Source organism: Mustela nigripes, chromosome X, assembly GCF_022355385.1.
Source record: "Mustela nigripes isolate SB6536 chromosome X, MUSNIG.SB6536, whole genome shotgun sequence".
NCBI classification, from domain to species: Eukaryota; Metazoa; Chordata; class Mammalia; order Carnivora; family Mustelidae; genus Mustela; species Mustela nigripes.
Genome location: NC_081575.1, coordinates 11651454 through 11673891, shown reverse-complemented (window position 1 = coordinate 11673891; position 22438 = coordinate 11651454). Strand labels below are relative to the sequence as shown.

Here is a 22438-nt window from a genome sequence, read left to right as displayed (position 1 = left end):
GCCCCAAATACACACACCCACCCTGCATCAAACACAGCACAGCGCATAGATTTGCCCTTGCTTAGAACCAACGGATAGCTCACATCCGTCTCACAATGCCCAGACACACAATACAATGTACAGACAACAGTCATAGCTTAGATCCACCCAAACGGTGCACAGAATCCAATAACACTGCAGAGCTTTCCCTATAATGTCCACCCATAGGATCTCAAATTGCATGAAAACACACACTTGTTCCAGAATGGACAGCTTCTCCCACAGCGTACGTCCTATAATACACAGAAACACCGCACAAGGTAGGGACCGCCCCGCCCCGAAAGGCAGTATTATATAACAACTTGCAAACATTTCTCAAAATATACATTCCATAATCAGCAGACTCCTTCACGACATCAGTGACCTCCTCAGATGCCTGGACTTTGCCCCACCCCCACCAGCATCCTAGTCCAGTAGCTCTAAAACATACCAAAGAAACAGACTTGTCCCACAAGTGCATAGAAATTTACGCAGCTTCCACATTCATCCTATAGTGCACAGACTTTATCCCTATGTGGTATTATCCCACAATGCAGAGACTCAACCACAAAGCAAATAATTAGCCCATCACATACCACAACTGCCAGATAGGTGCCCAAACACACAGACATGCACCACAGCACCAAGAAACCCTCCACAACGTGCCTGTGAGCCTCATGGTACCCAGACTCTCCCACAGCACCCACACTCACCCCTCAGTTCTTAGACCAACTTATGATGTCACCCATGCTCCATGGCATAAGACTCCTAGCACAGCCCATGGAGTCCTATCACAGTGCACAAATTCACCTCACAATGCGGAGATTCTCCAAAAAATACCAAGATTTACTCCATGGGCATCCAATATTACCATAACACCAAGATTTGCCTCAAAACTCAGTTTTGCACCACACTACGCAGAAATGCCTCACAATACCTACAATGAACTTACAATGAACAGACTTGCCCTACAATGCCCAGACTTACCCCATACGGGTAAGTCCCACAACATAAAAATTCTCCCTAGAATGCACAGCCTCAGTCTACAACATAAAGTTACCCCACTGTGGTAAGAATAGACTGCATACCTCCAGGGACACCCCCAAATTCAATCTTGCCATGCAACACTAAGATATGTTTTACACGTAAGGCACAAAATAGCTCCACAGTACATTCCAGCTAACTTGCTATGGACAGATGTACCCTATAACACATTGGTTTCTCCTACAAATGCAAAATTGCATTCTGATGTACAGATTCACCTCAACACACACACACACACACACATAGTCACTCCACAAGACAAATACTCCTTACCAGCTTTACCACACAGCCTTGCTCCACAAGGCACCCTTGATCCACAACCTAGACACTAGGTCTGTGGTGCACATACCCCCACAACACCTCGGCAAAGCCTCCAATAAAAAGATGCATCCTACAATGTACAAAATGCCTGGAAAATACAGACACTCCCCACAGTCCCACAATGGCCACATCATGCTCAGACTGTGTCCCAAATGCAATTTCACTCCCAGACATCTAAAATCAAATCACAGGATCCAAACTCAACCCAGACCAGGTTTTCCCCACAATGAATGATGTGCACCATAGCACTCAGATTTTCCTACACACACAGAATCTCATCACAACCTCACGTCATCCCACAAAATCAATACATGGCCCACAGTGCTATAGATAAGCTTTACAAAATGCAGACTCGCCCCACACCACCGAGAGACACACCCCATGATACACAGGCAAACTCCACCACACAAACTCACCCTACGAAATGAATCATCGCCCAACACAAAGATCTCCAATTCAAGACACACTCAATTACACACGGGCATACCCCATCACGCACACAAATACATCATAAAGCAGATGTGCCCTACAGCACAAAAACTAGTCCCTCGGCACAAACACAAGCTCCCCCACACCCAGACTTGCCCCTAACAACCCATACTCTCTTTACAACCCCAGAACACACCCAATACCACATTTGCAGTCAGCCTGTATTATACACATTCGCCCCACAATATTCAGCATTGGAGCACAACCTCTAGAAATGCCATACCATGTCCAGATACAACCCCATACCTGAGAGGCTCCCCCTGCTTTAAAAAACCCCATAGAGGCTCCTCATGAGGCACAGACATACCCTACAATGCAAAGACTGGCCCTATGTCAAAACAACTTGCAATGAATCTCTAGATTCAACCCATGACACATAGTCTAACCCCATTACTCCAAGATATATCTCACAATGTACAGACTGCGATGTCTATACCACAACCCCTAGACATGCCCTACAGTGGAAGGACACGTTGCACAATCCCCAGACTTTCCTGGTAGTACACCCGAAAAAATCACAGCCGTGAAATTCAGAACACCCAGGATCACTCCCACAGAGCGGAGTTACTCCGAATCAGATGCTCAGGACTCACAGGACCCATAATTCATAGAGACAACCCACAATCCACCGCTTCACCTTGTCTTCCCTTGCTATGCTGCCCATAACGTGCACTGAGCACAGCCTCGCAGTGCACACATGAAGCATACCAGTCGCTGACTGACATGACAAGAAACTCACTCACAGGACCGACAATTTACTAGTACTTTAGAAAACCTGCACACTCACACCACAGCACCTGGACCCACATTCCTTCAGACAAAGCCACCCTACAACTTATCCCCCCCGCAAAGATGTAACATCCATCCACAGTAGAAACAGATTTCCCCGTAACAGAAGGATTTTCTCCACCGCACTCAGACTCACTTTACCCCCCCAGACTCCCCCCACACCTAGCCTCACCGCATAGCACAGAGACTGGCTATACAACCAGACATGGCGCATTTCACCACATGACATCTAGCCTCACAGCACTACACGGAGACGTGCCACCTAAGCCAGAAACTAGCCCGGCACCCTCTGACCTGCCCCGCAGTCCTGAGATACTCATACAACCCGGAGAAGAGCCATGCGCAGAGACACACAATCCACGACACACGTGTTTACCCCACGATGCCCAGACTTGCCCCAAACTTCACAGACACCTCTAATAATACCTAGACCCACTATACAATACTCAGGAGGCCTCACACACCAAGAAAGACAGCAAAATATGTATGGTGACACCAGAACATTCGGCTTCACTTCATGAGGCACATACTCTGTCACTTTTGGCCTCAACAACGTGTTGCTCCACAGGGTATGAACAGAGGACCCTCGTGCTCACACAGAGCTCTGGCAAGTGACTTCACTTCTTTGAGTCTGTATACTCACATGTAAACATGGACAGAGTACTTGTTTTGAGGTCATTCCAAGAATTAAATGAGATCACATCAAGAATCAAGGTTTAGAACACAGTCTTTGGAGGCAGATGTGCCTGTTTTCTGGTCCCTGGGACCTGTGCACATTCGATAGTGGAAATGGTCAGTGGTCGAGCAGAAGGAATACGGGTTTGGTGTCCATCAGGCCTGGTTTTGAATTCTGCCCCTGCCACCTGTTGGCCATATGACCTACAGAACGCACTCGAATTCCCTGATCATCGGCCTTCCTTTGTAACCGGGGGATGACCCTGGTTCCTGCCTCTTAGGCTGTGGTAGGGATTAAATAACACCATATATCTTAATCTGAATTGCTAGTCAAAGCAAAGGAGAATGAGGGAGAAAGTAACTTCGGGGCCCTTTGTAATAGACAAGCCTGGGGAAGCGGAAGGTGGGGTGGAAGCCACACGACGTGGGCCGTGGGCAGCCAGGGGGCAGCATGTGGGCTCCGGCTGGGACCAGAGGGGAGAAGGAAGGTAGCAGCGGGCCAGAGTCCCTGACAGAAATGTCTGCAGTGGCGGTGGGATTTGAGCAGCCGCCTGCTTTTTGTCTTCAGATTATAAAAAGCCTCCCTGTTATTAGACCATAGTTACTGTCTTCAGTCAGTGACATTTTCCAAAGGAGTCCATATTTTAATGTTTATTTTCTTGGCTACCCCAAGAGTAGGAAGAAAATCTTGAGCCCCTTCTGCTGGCTGTATCATAGAAAAGCAGGTGGGGAAACCACCAGAAAAGTCTTACTGGAAGAAAGTGCTCACAACTACACACATATATTTATCATAGATAAGTATATACTAGAAAACACACAGACACACACACACACACAAGGCCAGAGATGTTCCCACTGACCCAGACCTGCAGATGTGTCCAGAGACATAGGTTTACACAAGTATGAACATAAAACTCCGAGACTCGACAGGGGTCATCTCACGTGTACACAGATACATAAATGCACACACAAGGATACGTGTGAATGCCCACAGTTCTCTATGTAGGCACAGAGCCATGCAGAGTCATACATACATAATCCACAATCACACAGACCCAGAGAAGCAGGCAGAGACATGTATGCTGACCTGGCTAGCACCCAGAGGTTCTATTTACTGATTCACAGCCTCAGAGAGGCACAGATGCACACATATATACACGTACAAAGACACATCGATGCCTCTGGAGGCTCATGAAACCTAGACACACTCTCAGGACCCCCCCCCCCCCGACATTTATGCACATGAACCTTCACAGACACACAGGGGTTTGCACGAGTGCATACATACCCATCAGTGCACAGAGTCGCCCAGACACAGACATGGGTAGATGTGTTTTTACTGCTCTGCAGACCCCGAGGCTTTCACCCAAACACTGCAACATAGAGATTCATTCATGGGTAGATACATGTGTTTTCAACATGTACTCACTGGTGTTTTCCTGATCTCAGAGTCACATGCATGTACACACAAAAGCATGGTTGTTATCAGAACACACAGGCATAAACGTGTTCATGCCTGCACATGCAACGCAAGGGCTCCTGCTTACTGTGAACATTTAAATGTGCACACAGGCACATGCATGACGGTGCAGATGGGAGTATGCAAAGGAATAATCGTGTATGTGGGTGTTCACATGGAAATACACAAGCACACGGGTGTGCACATATAAATGCACTTGTACATGGAGAAGTCAGATACGGATCCATACGGAGATTTCTACATGTGTCTACACACAGAGATAGTGGGATATGCATGAGAGAGATGCTTTCATAGAGAAGAGCGATGTGTTCTACAGAGATTGGGGGGGGGACATTTTGGCAGAAATGCTTTTAGATGCAGAAGCATATACCTACCCACAGAGACACAGGCCTAAAGACCCACACAAAGATCTATGTGGGCAAACAAATCTGCACTCACAGAGGCTCACTCAGATGTGTGAGCGGAGCGTGCAAAGCCACATACACATGCAGAAACACAGGGCATTCACGGAGATGTAGACATGTGCACAGAGGCAGAGAGGCACACAGACCGCACCCGTACAGAATCACAAAGAGATGGCTACAGAAGCTTAAGCAGATGTATGCAGAAGCATACATACAGATTCCCATGCATGGAGTTCTACACAGATGTATAGCTAGACATGGAGGCCCACAGACACACACCTGAACACAGAGGCACATAGATACCCACAGAGGCACGCATGTCTGATGATCTGTGCACATAGTCATAGAAATGCACACACACCCTGTCAGAATCCAGCGCACCATCCAGACATACAGTTGCACAGACACTTGTATGTGTCGTCATGTGTATGCATGTGAACAGATGTGTTTGCATAGCACAGAAGCACGCACACAGACATGTGCCCACAGACACGCAAAACTCTCATGCATGTGGAGTCCTTATATCGTGCAGCGACATAAACATCTACATACAGGCACGTGTGCATTCACCCGGAGAGTCATTTGTGAAACTCGTCCTCATATAGGTAGGTTTATGCAGATCCACTCACACGTGCCCCTATGGACATGAAGATGGTCACACAGACGTACACATGAAAACGGAGGTGGAGGAACAGGTGGATGAACACAGGCCTGCATGTGTGACTATAGAGGCACCTAGACACAGATAAAGCCTTACGGCAAGAACGTGTAGCTACAGACCTGGCGACCAACACTCAAACATGCACATGGACGTTATGTCTGCACAGACATACAGTCACGCAGCTACTCACACAGATGAACCGTTACAAGCAGCAAACATGAGGACGAGACATTTCCACATAGAGATGCTGCTTACCCTCTTGGACTCATGCAGAGATCTGTGCATGGGAATACAGAGGCAATTCCACAGACTTACACAAGTAGACAGAGACATGAGTCCTGCCTCCAAAAAAAGCAAGACTTCACCAACTCATATAGTGACACACTCCAAACCTCTCTCACAGACACATGCAAACAGAACTCCATAATAGCGCCTGCCTATACACGCACACAATGCACATGCAGATGTCCGCTCAGACACCAGGGGTCCCTGTCAGAAACACAACATCCTCAGCATATGAAAGCAAGAGACCTACACACATGTATCTACAGACAATACAGTCCTGAACACGGTAAAAAAATACAGACATAGCCACAGGCACACAAAGGCACAGACATGTACCTTCACATGTCAACATTTATACACATCGGCACATGTACACACACACAAATGATCTACAAATGTGTTCCTATGCCCATGTGGCACTCAATCCTAAATGTACATCAAATATATGAATGCACACACACACATCTGCCAACATAGGCATACAGATGCAAACATAGACTTAATCATGCTACAAACAGAAACACAGACATATGCACAGACGTGGAGATATAGGCAGAAATTTATACGCATGAAAACACTCAGACTCAGGTACTTATAAAAGCACACACAGATAAACCCTTTTCCAAAGGAGGCTGTGACGTTAATGTACTTTTTTCTTAGCCTCTTCAAAATAAAATGGAAATTATTTAGCTTCCTCTAATGGATATACAGTATAAAAAGAGATGTAGAGATTACCAGAAAGAGAGCTGAAAGATCTGGAGTGCACGTGTGTGTGCGTGCACACACACACACCCCACTGAAACATCATACGGGGTCGTATTTAAGGGCATGGCTATTTAATTGGTGAGAAAAAGCCAAACCTGCATTTTCTTACTAACCCAATGATTTGGGGCCATTTTCCTGCTTTCTCACCTGTCATGTGGGGGTAAGATTAGCACCTATCTTTTAGAGCTATTTGAAGATTCAGTGAAATGAAAGTCTTGGTCTTGCGCTCAGAATGTCATAGATGCTCCTGATGCTTTTTGGTTTTACCAGAGGTGAGGTTCTTAGCTGCACAGGGTTTGGGTTTTGTGGTCAAAGTTCATGGTCATATCATAGAACGTCTCAACATGATTGTAAATGGTATTGACGAAAGGTAGATGAGCTTCATAAGCAAGGCCAGTTCTGAAATTTTCAGAGATGTTAAGGGCTTGTTACTGTTGCTGGAAAATGGAAATAACTATTTCCTGCGACTGTTTGTTGCGATTGTCGTTATTCATATTCTTTTCCCTTTTGCAGGAGGAGATTGGACAACGGAGAGAGCCCCTGGAAGAGGGCAGACGGCAAGAGGGCTTCGTGACCAGTGTGTATTTGCCACCTAGTGACCGTCGTGAGTAAGTACAGTGTTTACGGATGGCTCCGAAATACCCCTAAAATTTCACCCATTGCAGGGCTGCCTAACTGCCCTGGCAAGTAAGCTAGAATACTTCGACTTAGAGTGGTTTCTGGTACATTCAGAAGTTAAAAGTAAGAATAAAAGAAATCTTTCTTCCGAAATTTCCTTTCCCCCACTTAGTTTTCCTTTGGGCTTCTCTGAGATTGTGTTCTATGGCCGTGGTCTTCAAACTTTCTAATTATAGGCCTGCTAAAATAATTTTGAAAAACTATCAACTCCATCACCCATCTTGAAGTTGGTATCTGAAATTTCTTATCATAAGTTTGTGGTTATTATTTCCAGCATATTACAAATACTTACACTTTTAAATAAAATGAGTCACATTTATCCATTCATTCAGTGAACTAAAAAATACCTTTGGATCTTGATACTCATCATTGTTGATTTAAAAGCAAAGAAAAAAACCATGAACAGTCAGAAAATTTCATGATCTTATCTCCTTGAAATCATTGTTCTATAGGTCTCCTCAGTAATGTATCCTAATGTAATATATATTCTTATGTTTAAAAGCCTTTTATTGGTCATCTTACTATATATCTCTATGAAAAGTATATATGGTTTGAAATAAATGTTCCTATAATGCTAAGCCTATTAAATATTAAACTTTTTACCATTAAATTATTAGTAGTATACAGCTTATCAGAACATCATAAAATATTATATATTTTGATAAGTAATTACTAAAAATGAAAACTCAAATTTGGCTGGAAATGTATCCCTTAAGTGCATATGACTGTTTGTTTTCCCCCAAGCTAGTTTGTGACTCTGAGGACGACTGCTACTTCTAATGAGACAGTACAGTATAAATTTTATTCCTGTTTTTCACTTTTAGAGCTATAAGAATTGAAAAAACTTTGTTCCCATAAATAAGTAGAAGGGAATGGAATGAGTCCCCAGATTGTAAGTCAAAAGCCACAGTGACTTGTCACTAAAAATAATTTTTCATGATTTAAGTTTTTTAATTAAAATTTAAAATTTGTGATGGACAACTTGATGAGACCTATCTTTAGTTCCATGAAAGGAAAGAAACCTCAATTTATGAAAGGATTTCTTGCTGAATCATTTATTTCTGAGTTTCTGGTAAGTTTACCAAAATGACTTTGTCAAGATATAGCTATTATACCTATCATACTGGCCTTTCAAAGCATTATAATCCAGTATACTTATAAAAGGTTGGAAACATCAAAATACTCAGATAAGTATGCCTTAACCAATACAATAATTTTGATAAGGTGCCTTTGATTTATTATCTCCTTTAAATATAAAACTTTGAGGCTGCAGATTTAGATCATTGATTTCATAGAAAATATTTATAACATAACTTAATTGGCAAAGGCAATGCCCATATCAAAATAATCGGCCGAACCAACTGTACTTTCACAGAAAGTGCGTCATCTTTCAACAGAAAAATGAATTGATATGCATTATAGGGGCATTATTAAAACCACACAGAAATCGATTATGGGACACCTTTGTTGAATAGTTTACTAACAAAATAAATAGATTAAAAATATAGTGAGATTTTTATTTACTTTGAAGTAAATTAAGATATTAATAATAATTTTGTTTTCATGTGATTTTAAATTAAACAATGCGATATGTAGCTAACATTATAATTCATGTATAAAGCAAAGAATCTGATGGCAGGCATTGTTTCCTTGAGGAAACATGTATGCATGTGTTTTTAGAACTCTGGTATTGGATTTCTGAAAATAATTAACTAGGAATCATGTACAAAAATTGAAAAATCCATTAATTTTATTGGACCACAGAATCGAACTTTTTAACCCTATCTTATGAAAGAGGTAAGTATATATGGCTAAAGAATAATTGGTCTGGAAATGACCATATTTTGCTTTTGATAATGGGAGGTAGAAAATATATAATTATTTATAAAGTGAAATGAGGAATGACTTTAATTGGAAAAGATACTTCAAGATTCAATCTGAGAAAACAGGTTTTAAGTAGTTTAAATGAATGATGTATCTTATCTGAAAGAAATCACATACAATCTCTTTATCAGTTTTACTGGTGTAAACATTTTGTGTTATAAGAAACTATCCTAGTTATACTTAAAAGAATCAGCATCAAAAGTACGTACTGCCATTAGATAGGAGGCGCATTTCTTTCCAGTTAATGATGCATTTAAGCAATCAGTATTGAAAATAGTTGCAAAATAATGCTCAATTTTAAGCACATGGGAAAAATAGTTTTTCGGCAGGTCAGTTTTAGTATAGAAGACCCACGGGAGTTAAGAACCTGAGAGGGGATCCCATACGAACTATCCGAGCTCACAAAGTTCTTGAAAAGATTTCATGTACCAGTAGCCTAGTTTGAAGACCACTACTGTAGGCTATTTTCAGCAGGATTGCTCCAGAACAATACGTTGTTGCCATCATTGAGATAATTCATCATAGTTCACATGCCACTGTTGAATTTCTGCCGAATGCTTCTGAGTTTGAGTAAAATGTTCTGGAAGGGATTATTTTATTTTGCTGATAAATGTATGAATAGACTAGACCTATATTGTCCAATATGGGAGCCACACGTGGCTACTGAGCATTTGAAATGTGACTGGTGAGGACTGATATTTCCTCAGTGTAGAATGCAATATACATCGGGTTTTAGAGACAAGGCGAACATAAATATTTCACTAATCTTTTTATATTGGTTACATGTTGAAACAATGGTGTTCTGGATGTATTGAGTTAAACAACACATATCTATAAAGTTAATTTTACCTACTTTTTAAACTTTTAAAAATGTTGCATGTGAAAATTCAAATTATACCTGTAGGTTGTATCATATGTATTATATATGATAGTGCTACTCCTGACCTTGTGTTGGAACTCTTGAATTTCCTCTAAAAACAGAACCACAGAAAAAATGGATTTGTCCACTAGTCTGGTCCAGGATATTGGTATTCTGATGCAGTCAGCACCTCTCACTAGTGTTTAGGTTTTCAGGTTGTGGAATTTCTCGTTGTAATATAGCAGGAAAAAGTAAAAAAGAAAACCCTCAATATTTCATTAAAGGTATTTACAAAGTCGTCTTTTATTAGGACCTAGGGATTTTCTCAGTATCAACTTTGGATGGCTTCTAAGTGGGGGTCTGTGAAGCTTTTTGAACTCTTCAAAAATGTCAGTGGCAGATATGCATTCTATTGAAGATGTGAAGTGCTTCATCACACTCGAGATGCTTTTTTTTTTTTGCGATTATGTTTTTATGTAACACTAAGAAAGAAAACAAATGCCTCTGAATAAGCTATGATGCAGTGCTTTCGTATCAATAGAATTGTAATTTTATACTTACTGGAAGCTCTTTTTGGCTTCTTTAGATACATATGTTTATCACATGTCATGATATACTACAGTAGCCACAAGCAGATTTGAATATATTTGCGTATCGCAGGCGATGACCGCTCCCTTTCACTTGCCTCCTGGCTGACAGTGATTGCAAAATGCCCCTGATTATGAGGCGCATTCTGATTTCAGGATGTGAAAAAGGGAAGAAAGATACATCTTAGAATCGGGTAAATATGGTAAGTCTTTTGTCAGGAAAAAAGGACCATGGAAGACAGAAAGCAAACCCTAAGACATCAGCCTAGCGAAAACCCCTCTTCTGTGTATTACTGTATTTGTGAAAAACAAAATGTGGCTCTTATCTAAACATTGATCACAGTGCACTTGAATACCATTGTGTTCTACATTTCATCTTAGTTATCTGATGGTTTTCTTGGCATTCTTTTCTTTGTCTCCTGGCTTGGGAGTAAGAATTGTGATGCGTAGAGTATGGCGGGGACAGACGGAATCTCTCCAGCCTGAATAGGTCTCGCTGCTCTGTTGTGAGAACCACTTAGCCCAGTCTTGTGTGAGGCTGTGCCTTCAATGGCACTGTTTGCTCTTTGTAAGTGGGCTAACAGAGGAGTCTTTCTCCCTGTCATGGCTTAGTTTAATTGTAACATGTTCTTTGTGTCCTTTCTTGACTGAAGGGCTTGAGAGGGGGAGGAATGGAGATCAAGCTGCTTTTCTAGTTCTTGTTTTATATAGTATTCAAGAGGGTCCGCAAGAGGAATCAAAACTCCACAGGAAATACATTATCTCAAGAATCAATGAAAACAACCCTAGATTTGCCATCCAGGAATTGACACATCTCTGAATCTAATGATAGTTTTGATGATGTGAGATTTACAAGAGGTAACAAAAACAAACATTTTCATGGATTGAGAAGACCTAGAGAACCGGTAACATGTTTCCTTTGTTGTCTCTACAGTTCCACATTATACTAAGACTCACATGTCTCTTAAGGGCTCCAAAGTAGGGCCAGGGTCGTAGACTTGTGCCTTGTGAGTCTCATAGAGCTCCCTGCTTGGTTTAATGCTCTGCTGTAATGGGCTGAAATTCTTACTACGTTTTGAGAAAGAGTCCCCGCATTTTCATTTTGCACTGTGTCCTACCAGTTATATGGTCGATCCTATTCAAAAGGGGGAACTTGCCAGAGAATAATGAACTGAAGTTGGGAAGTTAAATTAGAAACATTCCTGTTCTAATGTGCACTGAATTCTTTCTGTCAGTACTCATAAACGTGGTACCGGTAAGCTACCATTGCTGTTGTTGTTAGGCAATAGTTGCAGAAGTAATAATGGTAGTCGTATAACTCAACAGTCCCTTATATTGACTCCCTCATTTATTCATATGACCTGGGTCATCTTCTGTGTCTCTATTTTCCTTTTTAAAAATTTTTAAAAGGATTTTATTTATTTATTTGAGAGAGAGAGGGTGTGCATGCATGAGGGATGGGGCAGAAGGAGAAGCAGACTCCCTGCTGAGTGCAGAGTCCAATGCCAGGGCTCATTCCCATGACTCTGAGATCGTGACTCGAGCCCAAGGCAAAGGCTTAACCAACTGAGCCACCCAAGCACCCCCCAAATTTTTATTTTTATTTTATTTCATTTTATTTTAATTCCAGTATCGTTGGCATACAATGTTATATTAGTTGCAGGTGTACAGTATAGTAATTCAACAATTCCATACATCACCTGGTGCTCATCACAACAGGTAAACTTCCTTAATCCCAATTACCTATTTCACCTACCCCCCACCCCTCCCCTCTGGTAACCATTAGTTCGTTCTCTATAGTTAAGAGTCTTTTTTTGTTTGTTTCTCTCTCTCTCTCTTTTTTTCTTTGCTTGTTTATTGTTTCTTAAATTCCACATATGAGTGAAACCATATGGTATTTGTCTTTGACTGACTTATTTCACTTAGCATTATGCTTTCTAGCTCCATCCTTGTTGTTGCAAATGGCAAGATTCATTCAGTTTTATGGCTGAGTAATATTCCATTGTATACATACACCACTTCTTCTTTATCCATTCATCTATCAGTGGACACTGGGCTGCTTCTATACTGTGGCTATTATAAATAATGCTGCTTTAGACATAGGGGTGCACATATCCCTTTGAATTAGTGTTTTGTATTTTGGGGATAAATATCCATTAGTGTGATTACTGGATCATAGAGTAGTTCTATTTTTAAATTTTGGAGGAACCTCCATACTGTTTTCCAGAGTGGCTGCACCAGCTTGCATTCCCACCAACAGTGGAGGAGGGTTCCCCTTTCTCCGCATCCTCGCCAACATCTGTCATTTCCCGACTTGTTGATTTTAGCCATTCTGACTGGTGTGAGGTGGGATCTCATTAACATTTTGATTTGTATCTCCATGAAGCCGAGTGATGTTAGCACTTTTTCATGTGTCTGTTGACCATTTGGATGTCTTCTCTGCAGAAATGTCTGTTCATGTCTTCTGCCCATTTCTCTTCTTTTTTTAAAAAAAGATTTTTTCTTTATTTATTCAACAGACAGAGATCACAAGTATGCAGAGAGGCAGGCAGAGAGAGAGTGGGGAGCAGGCTCCCCGCTGTGCAGAGAGACCGACATGGGGTTTGATCCCAAGACCCTGAGATCATGACCTGAGCTGAAGGCAGAAGCCCAACCCACTGAGCCACCCAGGTGCCCCCTGTGCCCATTTCTTGATTGGATTATTTGTTCTTTGGGTATTGAGTTTGATAAGTTTTTAAATAAATTTTGGATATTAGCCCTTTACTTGCTATGTCATTTGCAAATAACTTCTCCCATTCTATTGGTTGTCTTTTGATTTTGTTCACCTTTTCCTTTGCTGTGCAAAAGATTTTGATCTTGATGAAGTCCCAATAGTTCATTTTTGCCCTTGCTTCCCTTGCCTTTGGCGATGTTTCTAGGAAAAAGTTCCTACAGTTAAGGTTGAAGAGGTTGCTGCCTGTGTCCTCCTTAAGGATTTTGAGGTTTTTCATCCATTTTGAGTCTATTTTTGTGTGTGGTGTAAGGAAATGGTCCAGTTTCATTCTTCTGCACATGGCTGTCCAATTTTCCCAACACCATTTGTTGAAGAGGCTGTCTTTTTTCCACTGGACATTCTTTCCTGCTTTGTCAAAGATTAGTTGGCCATAGAGTTGAGGGTTTGTTGCTGGGCCCTCTATTTTGTTCCATTGATCTATGTGTCTGTTTTTGTGCCAGCACGATACTGTCTTGATGATGACAGCTTTGTAATAGAGCTTGAAGTCTGGTATTGTGGTGCCACCACCTTTGGTTTTCTTTTTCAACACTCCTCTGGTTATTCAGGGCCTTTTCTTCTTCCATACAAATTTTAGGATTATTTGTTCCATTTCTTTGAAAAAAATTGTTGATATTTTGATGGGGATTGCATTAAATGTGTAGATTTCTCTAGGTAGCATAGATATTTTCATGAATGTTTTTCCATTTCTTTGTGTCTTCCTCAATTTCTTTCATGAATATTCTGTAGTTTTCTGATTACAGACTCTTTGTCTCTTTGGTTAGATTTATTCCTAGGTATCTTATTGCCTCAGGTGCAATTGTAAATGGGATTGACTAATTTCTCTATCTTCTGTCTTGTTGTTGGTTTATAGAAATGCAACTGATTTCTGTGCCTGGATTTTATATCCTGACACTTTATTGAAATCCTGTGTGAATTCTAGCAGGTTTGGGGTGAGTCTTTTGGGTTTTCCATATGAAGTATCATATCATCAGCAAGGAGTGAGAGTTTGACTTCTTCTTTATTGATTCGGATGACTTTTATTTCTTTTTTTTGCCTGATTGCTGAGGTTAGGACTTCTAGGACTATGTTTAATAGCAGTGGTGAGAGGGAAGAGCCTACCGTGTTCCTGACCTTAGGTGAATAGCTCTCATTTCCCCATTGAGAATGATATCCGCTGTGGGTTTTTCATAGATGGCTTTGATGATATTGAGGTATGTACCCTCTATCCTTATACTTTGAAGAGTTTTGATCAAGAAAGGATGCTATTCTTTGTCAAATGCTTCTTCTGCATCTATTGGGAGTATTGTATGTTTCTTGTTTTTTCTTTCTTTCTTTTTTTTTTGAAGATTTTATTTATTTATTTGACAGAAACAGAAAGAAGAGCGAAACAGCCAGAGAGGGAACACAAGCAGGGGGAGTAGGAGAGGGAAAAGCAGGCTTCCTGCTGAGCAGGGAGCCTGACACAGGACTCGATCCCAGAACCCTGGGATCATGACCTGAGCCAAAGGCAGATGCTTAATGACTGAGCCACCCAGGTGCCCCCTTGTTCTATCTTTTATTAATGTATTGTATCACATTGATTGATTTGCAGATATCAAACCAACCTTGCAGCCCAGGAATAAATCCCACTTGGTCATGGTGAATAATCTTTTTGATATACTGTTGGATCCTATTGGGAGCTAGTATTTTGGTGAGAATTTTTGTATATATGTTCATCAGGGATATTGATGTGTAATTCTCCTTTTTGATGGGTCTTCATCTGATTTTGGCATCTTTGTCTGGTTTGGGGATTAAGGTAATGCTGGCCTCACGAAGTGAGGAATTTTATGGAATTTGGAAGTTTTCCTTCCATTTCTATTTTTTGGAATAGTTTCCAGAGAATAGGTATTAATTCTTCTTTAAATGTTTGGTAGAACTCCCCTGGGAAGCCATCTGTCCCTGGACTCTTGTTTGTTGGGAGATTTTTGAGGATTGCTTCTATTTCCTGGCCAGTTATGGGTCTGTTCAGGTTTTCTAGTTCTTCCCGGTTCAGTTTTGGTAGTTTGTAGGTCTCTAGGTATGCATCCATTTCTTCTAGATTGCCTAATTTCCTGGCATATATTGCTCATAATATATTGTTATAATTGTTTGTATTTCATTGGTGTTGGCTGTGAACTTTCCTCTTCCCTTCATGATTTTATAAATTTGGGTCCTTTCTCTTTTCTTTTTGATAAATCTGTCCAGCAGGTTATCAATCTTATTCTTTCAAAGAACCAGCTCTGAGTTTCATTGATCTTTTCTACTGTTCATTGGTTTCTAGTTCATTGATTTCTGCTCTGATCTTTATTAGTTTTCTTCTCCTGCTGAGTTTAGGCTTTATTTTCTGTTCTTTCTCCAACTCCTTTAGGTGTAGGGTTTGATTGTATATTTGAGGCCTTTCTTGTTTCTTGAGAATGGTTTGTTATTGCCATATACTTTCCTCTCAGGAGGCTTTGCTGTGTCCCAAGGATTTTGAACAGTTGTGTTTTCATTTTCATTTGTTTCCATGAATTTTTTTAGTTCTTCTTTAATTTCCTGGTTGAGCCATTCATTCTTTAGAAGGATGCTCTTTAGCCTCCATGTATTTGAGCTCTTTCCAACTTTCCTCTTGTGGTTGATTTCTAGTTTCAAAGCATTGTGGTCTGAAAATATGCAAGGAATGATCCCAGTCTTTTGGTAATGATTGAGACCTGATTTGTGACTCAGGATGTGATCTATTCTGGAGAATGTTCCATGTACACAGAGAAGAATGTGTATTCTTTTGCTTTGGGATGGAATGTTCTGAATATATCTGTGATGTCCTTCTGATCCAATGTGTCATTTAAGGCCTTTATTTCTTTGTTGATCTTTTGCTTAGATGATCTGTCCATTTCAGTGAGAGGGGTGTCAAAATTCCCTGCTATTATTGTATTATTGTTGATGTGTTTCTTTGATTTTGTTATTAATTGGCTTATGTCATTGGCTGCTCCCATGCTGGGGGCATAAATATTTGAAATTATTAGATCTTGTTGGACAGACCCTTTGAGTATGATATAGTGTCCTTTATCATCTCTTATTATGGTCTTTAGTATAAAATCTAATTTGTCTGATAGAAGGATTGCCACCTCAGCTCTTTTGATGTCCATTAGCATGGTAAATTGTTTTACACCCCCTCTCTTTAAGTCTGGAGATGTCCTTGAGTCTAAAATGAGTCTCTTTCAGATAGCATATTGATGGGTCTTATTTTTTTATCCATTCTGATACCTTGTGTCTTTTGATTGGCATTTAGCTCATTTATATTCAGAGTAACTATTTAAAGATATGAATCTAGTGCCATTGTATTACCTGTAAGGTGACTGTTACTGTATATTGTCTCTGTTCCTTTCTGGTCTGTGTTACTTTTAGGATCTCTCTTAGCTTAGAGGACCCCTTATTTCCTATAAGGCTGATTTGGTGTTTGCAAATTATTTTAGTTTTTGTTTGTCCTGGAAACTTTTTATCTCTTCTATTTTCAAATGACAGCCTAGCTGGATATAGTATTCTTGGCTACATATTTTTCTCATTTAGTGCTCTGAATATATCTGGCCTGCCAGGTCTCTGTGGATAGGTCTGCTTCCAATCTAATATTTCTACTATTGTATGTTACCGACCTCTTGTCCTGAGCTGCTTTCAGGATTTTCTCTTTGTCTCTGAGACTTGTTAAGTTTTACTATTAGATGATGGTGTGTTGACCCATTTTTATTGATTTTGAGGGTCATTCTCTGTGCCTCCTGGATTGTGATGCCTGTTTTCTTTTCCAAATTAGGGAAGTTCTATTTATCTATAGCTTCCAAATTATAGGAAGCTATAATATACCTTCTGCCCCTCTATGTCTTCTCCTTCTCCTTCTTCTTCTTCTTCTTCTTTTTCTTCTTCTGGGATCCCAATTATTCTAATATTGTTTCATCTTATGGTATCACTTACCTCTCAAGTTCTCCCCTTGTGCTCCAGTAGTTGTTTATCTCTTTTTTTCTCAGCTTCTTTTTTCTATATCATTTGGTCTTCTATATCACTAATTCTCTTTTCTGCCTCATTTATCCTAGCAATAGGAGCCTCCATTTTTGATTGTACCTTATTAATAGCCTTTTTGATGTCAACTTGGTTAGATTTTAGTTCTCTTATTTCTTCAAAAAGGGATTATCTAGTATCTTCTATGCTTTTTTCAAGCCCAGCTAGTATCTTTATAATCGTCACTCTGAACTGTAGTTCTGACATCTTACTAATGTCCATATTGAGAAGGCCCCTGGCAGTCGGCACTGTCTCTTGTTCTTTTTTTTTTTGAGGTGAGTTTTTCTTTTCTTTTTTTTTTTTTTTCATTTTTTCCAGAGAAGAATAAATGAATGAGAGAAAAAATGCTAAAAGGGTAACAACAACCCCAGAAAAATATACAGTAAATGAATCAGAGGAGACCCACAACAGGGGGGAAAGAAAGGGGGAAAAAAAAGAATATGATCAGGCTGAATAGAACAGAGCCACATACTAGATTTTGGGTGTATTTTGGTCTGTTAGAAGAACCTGTGTCCCAAATTTTAAAGAAAGAAAAACTTACATATATACAAAAATAAGGTTAAATACAATGAAGGGATAGATTATGACTATAAAAATGAAATTAAAAAAGATTTTTAGAAAGTATTGATAAGATAACATGGTTAAAATAGGAAAGAGGAAAAATTTTTAAAAAAGAAAAGAGAAAAATTTAAAAATTAACTTTGGATGACTAAAGAATCATAGGGAGAAAGCCATGAATTCTATGTGTTGCTTTCTCCTAGCTCTGGAGTTCTGTAGTTCTCATTGATTGTTGAACTTGATCTTGGCCGGATGTTCTTTCTGATCTTCTGGGGGAGGAGAGGCCTGTTGCAGTGACTCTCAAATGTCTTTGCCCAAGGCGGAATAGCACTGCCCTTGCCAACGGCCAGGCTAAGTAATCTACTTGGGTTCGCTTTTAGAGCTTTTGTTCCCTGAGCACTTTCCGTGCAGCTTTGAAGGATGAGAATGAAAATGGTGGCCTCCCAATCTCTGGCCCAGAGGAGCCGAGAGCTCGGGGCCGCACTCCTCAGTGCGCCCTCAGAGAAAAGCAGTCAATCCGTCCCATCTCTCTAGTCTCTGGCTGCACTTTGTGCTCACCCGGCCTGTGGCCAAGTGTTTCTATCTCTGGTTCACAGCCCCTTTTGGAGTCTAGTTTATGGTGACCCTGAGCTAAGAGCCCACTGCTCAGCTCTGTCTCTGCAGCCGGATTCCCTGCTCCAATACCTGGGAGCTCTGCTACACTCAGGCATCCCCGGTCTTTCTGAGACCCCACGGGTCCTGAGACCACGCTGTCCCAGCGAGGGTTGCACCCACCACTTAGCCACCAGAGTGACGTCCCTCAGCAGAGCAGACTTCTAAAAGTCCTCTTTTAGGACTTTTGTGCCATGTTGTGCGCCGCTGTTCTGTCACTTGCCAGGAGCCCGCTGACAGAGGTTCCCTGCCCCCCACAGTCTCTCTTCTCAAATATCACCTCGGATTCACTTCTCCACACGTCTTACCTTCCAGAAAGTGGTCGTTTTTCTGTTCATAGAATTGCTGCTATTCTTCTCTTCGAGCTCCTGTTGAGATTGTAGGTGTTCAGAATGGTTTGATAACTAGCCAGCTGAATTCCTGGGACCAGACAAAATTTAGATCTCCTTTTCCTCTGCTCTTTTGCTCCTCTCTCACTTTTGTCCTACCTTAAGTGTTCTGAAGAAAACAGCATGTAAGCTTCAAATGCCAAATTGTTCATTTTAAAAAGGAAATATAAATGCATTTTTCCCTGCAAAGTTTTCTTAGTAGGAGAAAGAATAAATACAGTAAGAAAGTTTTATTTAAGTAAAGGATGGGCTCAGCTGAATTTTGTATTTTTTCAAAGTTTGGAAATCTCTGACCCAAGGAGTAAAGAATTATGCAGGAAAGCATCAAATCTTGGCCTAGCTTTTCATGTACAGCAGCAGAGTCAAAGTGAGCCTATGAAAGCAGGTGTTGGGAATACAAGTAAGAAAATATGTATGAACACATAAATTTAATGTGATATACAGTTGTGACATATCGTTAATTATAATAAGAGGCATAGATAACTTTTCAGTGTGGAAAACAATGCCTAACAAATTTAATAGGGTGGCTTTTACTGTTCCAGTAAAGTGATTAAAACTGGAGATTTTAGTGTGTACTTCCGTAGAAGTAGATAGCATTTGTACACATCTTTTGATATATTTAAAAAGATAAAGATAATTCAACTGAGTTAGATTCCGACCTATTTCTTAGAATCGGTCCCTTTCCATGGATATTTTTAAAAGGTGGTTTCCACAATTCTGGTATGGCTTTTAGAAGACATGCCTAGAGCATGCTAGACAGGAGGCATTGGTCCACGTGATACATCCCTGAATAGCCACAGCTACAGGAATATAAAACTTTCTTTGCCGCTGAGAGTTTTCTAAGATTCTCTAATTTTCTTGGCTAATGGGGATGAGAGAGTTTTTGTGAGGCATTTTGTTTACCCCTAGCTCAAAGAGAAGCAATTTGGCACACTTTGTAAAATAACGAACAGTAGGGAAACACGTATCCCAGCTTACAGGGGAGAATGGGTGGATTCTAATCACACAGGTAGCCATGCCTGGAATTTGAGATCAGCTACCAGAAGGAAGACTTGAGGAGCCAGAATTAAAGAACAATTTGAGGCAGAGTCAATGACGCAGACAAAAAAGAAGAGGGAGACACACAGTAGTCAGAGAGTGCCTTGGTGAACCGGAAGTGGACCCAGAGCGTCTATAAAATACAGGAAGACATGGGAGAGGACGAAAGAGAAATAGTATCAGCGGGTAATGACATGAAAAGTATTTAAAGTTTCTCAGCTTAAAAACTGCAAAGCTGCCAAACTTAAAAGTGACTATTGATAGAGGACTGTTCAACCCCCAAAATCATCACCGTGAGTTCAAAGAGAGATGTGTGTGATATAAAATAAGATCTGAAAGCTTCAACTGGTTTGCCAGTGGGCAGAATAAATTTTGAAGAGGCTTCAATTTCTTTACGCGGCTGGATGAACAATTTGCTGAGGTGGAGTTTCAGAGGAAACAAGAAGATTAGCTTTGTATTTGATGCGGAGTATTAAGGGCTTCCTAAAGAGATTAAATCAAAACCTGATTACAGTCCACTAATGCTTTATTAATGTAGCAGACATTTTTTGCTTTTCAAGTTTTTCATTTAAACTTGTGTTTGAATATTCTTAAATTTCTTGGGATTAAGGGCATGTAAAGCCCTATTATTCAATTCTCTGCAGGGGCTCTGAAAGCCCTCCCCACCCTCAACCCCCACAACCAGTCATTATCCCAGGGGGGCTTAGGAAAGACAAAGGGGAGCACAAAGAGCTTTGGCAGAGGAACTTGGCTTGGGGAAGAGACGTTTACAGCTGTTCCTTCACCTTTGCCATCCAGTCCCCTCATCCCTTCTTTGATTCCTGGCTGATGATGAGGCTCCTGATGTGTCAGGGCTCCTGATACGGAAGTGTAGGAGGACCTACCTTTGCTTGGCATGCCTGGAAGGTTCCTCTTCCTCTGTTTGGCTATTCAGACTCATCCCCTCCTTCCAGACTCATCTCAAATCGTCCTTCTTGTCCCTTCCTCCAACAACAAGAAACAAAATCCTCAGTGGTCTTTGGCCTTCCCAGCTCTGCCTGCCCGGCAGCAAAACTTGAAAGTCTTATCGGTTCCGGGCGCCTGGGTGGCTCAGTGGTTTAAGCCGCTGCCTTCGGCTCAGGTCATGATCTCAGGGTCCTGGGATCGGGTCCCGCATCAGGCTCTCTGCTCAGCGGGGAGCCTGCTTCCCTCTCTCTCTCTCTGCCTGTCTCTCCATCTACTTGTGATTTCTCTCTGTCAAATAAATAAATAAAATCTTTAAAAAAAAAAAAAAAAAAAAGAAGAAAGTCTTATCGGTTCCAAGGTCGAGAGGAGGAGGAAGTGGAGAGCAAAGGTGCCAGGCTTTCTTGTGGCTTCTCTGTCCCTACCATGAGCAGTCCTTCACAGTGTCTGTTGCTTCAAATGTTGGGCACGGCCACTAGCTTGTGTCTTCCTCATATGGCTCATGAATACTGCCAGGTTAACTGGGCTCTGTGCCAGCCCTGTAATGAGGGTTTCTGGTTTACTCTGTGCAAATATTTGAATGTCTTGTAAATGTACCATTGACTGGGAAGGTTTGGTAAAAATTCACGCCCAGCTCTTATAAGGTACTGTCAAGTTGGACAAGCAAGAATGCATTACTTTTCTGGGTAAATGGGTATTTTCTCACCACTGTGTAATTAAAGCAGAATGAAGAAAAAACACCCATTGCTGTGGAAGCTAAAATTGTAGCTCTCATCCTTAAGGGCTGATTTCAAGTGTTGGAGTTTATCAAAACAACCTGCGTCGTCTGTGTGTCCCTTTTCCCTTTTTCATTTGACAGATCTAGTCAAAATGGTCAAAAACCAAATTATTCAGATATAGGCCTATAAAAAGATGTGTCTCCCATAATATTGCATAGGCACGTCTTTGAATACCTAAGAGTTTTTGATAAAGTTCAGCTGTTTATTTCTTCCCTTCTCATACGTGTACGCATCTTGAAGGTAGAAGGTACACCTCCTTTACCTCTGTGTCCCTTGCAGGGCCTAGTCCAGTGCCTTGTATAGGGTTAGGCTCAGTCAATGGTCAGATGCATGAAGGACAGAATCA

The 22438-nt window shown here is 40.9% G+C and overlaps 1 long non-coding RNA gene across 2 annotated transcripts in view; it reads left to right on the top strand.

The window, feature by feature from the left end:
- LOC132006704 (uncharacterized) overlaps positions 1–22438 on the top strand; it is a 55717-nt gene that overhangs the window by 11162 nt on the left and 22117 nt on the right. For both annotated transcript variants that reach the window (XR_009401192.1, XR_009401193.1), the window contains exon 3: positions 7445–7539. This is a non-coding gene — a long non-coding RNA (uncharacterized LOC132006704). The remainder of the gene's footprint in view (positions 1–7444; positions 7540–22438) is intronic.